The sequence below is a fragment of the Pogoniulus pusillus genome, chromosome 19 (assembly GCF_015220805.1).
Source record: "Pogoniulus pusillus isolate bPogPus1 chromosome 19, bPogPus1.pri, whole genome shotgun sequence".
Taxonomy (NCBI): domain Eukaryota; kingdom Metazoa; phylum Chordata; class Aves; order Piciformes; family Lybiidae; genus Pogoniulus; species Pogoniulus pusillus.
The window spans coordinates 57,674-62,629 of NC_087282.1; the positions used below are offsets into that span (position 1 = coordinate 57,674).

The window sequence follows — 4,956 nt, forward strand, 5'->3', positions numbered from 1 at the left end:
TTTTGGTAAAGAAAGCAAGATCAGACCTAACACTAAGAAGTCTTTACCCACAACCTGCAGTGTCAGCCAAGTGCAATCTTAGAGGGAAACTTCAGAGAGACATTGCCCATCCAGGACTCTCCCACTGTGATAAGCAGTTAGAAATATTACTGGGAGATAAAAGAGGTCTTCTTCACTATGAAACCTGCTTGGATTGTCCATGTTACAAAACTTACATAGAAATACTGGTATTGAGGGATGAGTTTTTCTTCTCTTGCACGAGCTCTGTTAACTTATGAGAGTTTCACATCTGGACCTGATATAGTGTGAGGTGTCCCTGCCTGAGGCAGGGGGATTGGAGCTGGATGATCCTCGAGCCCTGACAATTGTATGAACCATAGAATGAAGGAGGTTGGAAGAGACTTCCAAGCTCATCCGGCCCAACCTAGCATCAGGAGATACCTCTCACTCAGGTTGCTTTCTGCCTGAGTGCTGCCAGCATTTCTTAACCTGAGGCTTCCCTCTGCTTTGGAGATGTGACCAGAAGGAGCTGCAGGCTAAGCTGAAGGCTTTCACAGGTGGAAAAGGCCAGGCAGGGAGGATTAAACCCTGGGCTCAACAGAGCTGCAGCCCAAGCCATTGGTGTGCATTGAAAGCCTGTGTCTGCCTCTCTGCTCTGACACTGCTGAGCCTGTTAGGCAGTGCAGGCAGAGGGTCTGTAGTTAGGGTCACGACCAGCAGGTAAGGAGGGAACAAACAGACGTAGGCATCACTTTGTGCTTTCAGCTGAGGCACATTTTGGGAGCAGCTTTGTCATTTGTTTGTGTTCATCAACACTTGCCTTAAACCCAGCTCACCTGGCCAGAAACTTGGCATTCATTACAGCTTCAACAATCCAAGAGGAAAGCTGCAAGGATTTTTTAGACCAATGAATCTCTCTTATTGTTCTTCCTGAAAAGCAAAGATCTTCCTTTAATTAATGAATACCTATGGGGCCACAGAGGAAAGGGTCTGTGTGAAAAATCAGGTGCTTGGAGAACATTGGAAGCGAAAATGCTTCCACAGGGAAGCAGTTTGTAACTGGTCACTGTGTTGGAGTAGCCTCATAAAGCTGTTAAGGCTTTTCAAGTCATCCAATTCATCTGCATGGTTGTTGTCCTAGTGCTTGGCTTGGGCAATTGAACTGCAGTTAAGAGAAGTCTCATTTCATTTGGTGTTTGTTTCTCTGGCTCGAAGGACAGTGCTGCTGGTGCCTTAGCCCTCAACTCTCAGCTTTGATACTAAAAGGATCTGACTGAAACCTGCAGCTGCAGTGTGGGAAGGTCGTTGGGAAGCCTGCTGTGTCTGTGCTTGTGAACCATCTGCCCCTCTGCTTTGGGGAGACCTCAGCCTGGACTGCTGTGGCCAGCTCTGGGGCACCCCCAACACAAGGGAGACAGGGACCTGCTGGAGGGTTTCCAGAGCAGGCCACAAACATGAGCAGAGGATGGCAGAAGTTCTGCTGTGAAGGCAGCCTGAGAGAGCTGTGGCTGCTCAGCCTGGAGAGAAGGCTCTAGGGAGACCTTAGAGCTACGTTTCAATAGCTGAAGGAGAGCTGAGAGCAGGCTGAGGGACTCCTTCCTGGAGAGCCCCTTCAGACGGTGCAAGGCAGCTCTGAGCTGCACCCAGAGCCTCCTTGCAGCAGGACAATAAAAGCTCCTGCTGGGGCGGGGCACAGCCTGTGCGGGTGTCCGGCAGGGTCCTGGCAGCGCTGCCTGCCCCCGGGCAGCTTAACGCAGCTCCAACATAGGTTCTCCTCCAGCCAGCCCTGCAAAACACAAACCTCCTGTTAGAGCGAGCAAACAAACCGCTGCTGCCTCCCCCGGGCGGGCCCTGATGCTTTCCTCCTCCTCTCCACCCTACGTTACCGCTTCTGCTGCGTTGCCAGTTCCATTACCAGCTCCAGTTGGTGCTCCTGCTCCACAGTCTCATCCATCGCAAAACCTAGAGCAAAACTTTGGAGGATCCTGGTCCGTTACCAGCTCCAGTTGGTGCTCCTGCTCCACGTTCACATCCATCGCAGAACCCAGAGCAAAGCCTTCGAGGATCCAACCTCCTAGAGAAACCTCAGCCTCAGTAGCAACACAGACTTAGCACCCGTGAGCTAAGGGGGATGTTGCAGTGGGTCAGTAGCCCAGCCCTAAGGTGGCCCTAGCTAGCCGGGGGGCCAGCCAGGCCCCCCGGCCTTTGAAACCCTCCACCACGCACCCGGTGCTCACCCGTGCGCACTCACCTGGGATGCCAGGCGGAGGATCCCTTGGCCCGCAATGGGCCCAGCTTGGGGCTGGGCTCCTCCTGCACTGCTTATAAAGGGCACTGAGCAGGGAGGGCAAAGTGGCCACAGCTGGGGTGGGAGGAGACTTCAATTGGCCTCAGGTGCTGCAGGGGTGGGAGGAGTGAAAATCAAACAAAGCCACCAAATCTGACCAGGGAGAGATTTGGCTAAAAGCCAGATGGGAAATCAAACAAATCAAACCCCAAAGCCTCATGGAGAGAGCATCCCACCAGACTGGCACATGAGAGATGTTTTCCAGCTAGGGTGGGACATGGGAGATCTCCTTAGAATCATGGAATCAAGCAGGTTGGAAGAGAGCTCCAAGCTCACCCAGTCCAACCTAGCACCCAGCCCTGGCCAAGCAACCAGACCATGGCACTAAGGGCCCCAGCCAGGCTTGGCTGCAACACCTCCAGCCACAGCCACTCCACCACCTCCCTGGGCAGCCCATTCCAATGCCAATCACTCTCTCTGCCAAGAACTTCCTCCTAACATCCAGCCTAGACCTGCCCTGGCACAGCTTGAGGCTGTGTCCCCTTGCTCTAGTCCTGGAGGAGAAAAGGCTTCACTCTTCAAAGGGTGTTTTTCCAGGCAGCCAGTTCTAAAATCAGTCCCAGTTCTGCCCAGTGCCCTTTCCTCAGAGTCCCACAGAACCTCTGGAACGGGTTCTCCAGCTTGATCTTTCCTTTGCATCTGCAGACTGAATGCCCAAGTGCTGTGTTGGCATAGGGTAGGGAAAGGCAAAAAGGGCGGGGAGGGGAAAGCAGCCCCCATGTGAGTGCTTGTACAATGGGCACTGCCCACAAGCAGTGATGGAGCAGTGGTGTGAAACGCAGCTCCACATCTGGCAGATGTCATCGTGCCAGAGACATCCCCATCATCTTCCTCTCTACATCCTTCCTTTTCCACCCCACGTGCACCATGTTGCCCCTTTCCCCTCCCCTAACCCCACAGCAGCTGGGCTCTGTTGGAGTCTCCTCCCAGCCCAGCTGGGGCCACTTTGCCAGCCCTGCCCACTCCCCTTTTTAAGCTGCCCCAGGAGGGGGCTGATCCCCTTTGCAGTGGTAGGTTGGCTGTGTCCTTTGTGGGGTGGTGTTTTGGCTGTCCCCTTTGTGGGGTGGTTTTGCTTTTCTTTAAGCCACTCTTCCCCTTTCCTCTGCTTGGGATTTCTCTTCCTCCTTGGTATGCTGTGCTTAAAGCTGTGCTTGCAGCTTTGCTGTTCCCCCATGACATAGGTTTGCTTTTCTGCTTCCTGCCCTCCTCCTCTCTTGTTTTTTCAGGCTCTTGCATCCCTGTGGCCTGGTGCTGACTGTAACCTCCTGCTCTGGTGCAGAAGGTGCTGAAGCCACTGAATTATCTTATATCTGAGTACTTTAAATGTCCAGCAGGACAAGGGAGGTTCTTGTGCTCCTGTGCTCAGCACTGCTCAGGCACCCTCTGAGTGCTGTGTCCAGTTCTGGGCTCCTCAACTCAACAGAGCTGTTGAGGTGCTGGAAGGTGTCCAGAGCAGGGCAGCAAGGCTGGGGAGGGGCCTGGAGCAGAGCCCTGTGAGGAGAGGCTGAGGGAGCTGGGGGGGGTGCAGCCTGCAGCAGAGGAGGCTCAGGGCAGAGCTCATTGCTGCCTGCAGGGAGGTCCTAAAAGCGGCCCCAGTGTGTCAGTGGCCTGTGTGTGCAGCCTCAAGCTGCCCTGGCTGAGCTTGTGGCAGTGCAGCCATTTCCCCAGGCCTCCAGAGGCTTCCTTTGCTTTTCAGGCTCCTTTTTTTCACAGCCAAAATGATTTGCAGCTCCACTTGGAGCTGCCACAGCTGCTCTGTGGCAATTTGATTTAGCCACCCAAGAGGAGCCTGCAGTGAGTGCAGGTAGGGTGAGTGCAGGTAGGATGAGTGCCCCCAGAGCTGAGGAGATGCTCCCTGGCTTGGAGCTGCTCCTCTGTGGAGTCCTTGCACCTGCTTGGGGCCAGCATCTCCCTTCCTCTTGGTGCAGCCTGGCAGCAACACTTGGAGTAACTGCAGCATCATTGTGCCACCTGTGCCCTTTGCTCTCTGGCTTCTGGTGTGGCTCTTGTTATTGTGGGGGGAAGAGAGGAGGGGAGGGGACATGGTGGGGGAAAGAGAGGAGGGGAGGGGACATGGTGGGGGAAAGAGAGGAGGGGAAGGAGGGGAGGGGACATAGGGAGGGGAAAGAGAGGAGGGGACATAGGGAGGGGAAAGAGAGGAGGGGAGGGGACATAGGGAGGGGAAGGAAGGGAGGGGGGAAGAGAGGAGGGGGTGGGACACGGTGGGGTTGGAAAAAAGGCTGAGAGGCCTGGGGCTGCTCAGTGTGGAGAAGAGAAGGCTGAGAAGGCATCTCATTAACGTCTATACATTTCCGAGGGGCAGGTGTCAGCAGGAAGGTGCCAGGTGCTGTTTGGTGGTGCCCAGCAATAGGACAAGTAACAACAGGAGCTGTGCCACCTCAACAGGAGGAGAGATTTCTTGTCTGGGAGGCTGACAGAGGACTGGGACAGACTGAAACCAAAACATTGCTCAGAACACAAAAGAACCTCTGAAGCGATGGCAAAAAGCTCAAGGAAAAGAGGTTGGATTTTCATGATTCTGTCCCTTAAAATATGTCAGACTAACAGCAGAGTGAAAAATGTGAAATTCATGCAGGTGGAACAGTTAG

The 4,956-nt window shown here is 54.2% G+C and overlaps 1 long non-coding RNA gene across 2 annotated transcripts; it reads right to left on the minus strand.

Moving 5' to 3' along the window:
* Positions 1 to 701: 701 nt before the first annotated feature.
* LOC135183755 (uncharacterized) lies at positions 702 to 2,499 on the minus strand. Of its 2 annotated transcripts, none has more exons than XR_010305697.1 (3): positions 2,252 to 2,499; positions 1,887 to 2,074; positions 702 to 1,786 (listed from the first exon to the last, which is right to left on the minus strand). It is a non-coding gene; the product is annotated as an uncharacterized LOC135183755 (long non-coding RNA). The 2 variants fall into 2 exon arrangements; XR_010305698.1 differs by having other exon boundaries at positions 1,916 to 2,074; positions 2,252 to 2,498.
* Between the last annotated feature and the right edge of the window lie 2,457 nt (positions 2,500 to 4,956).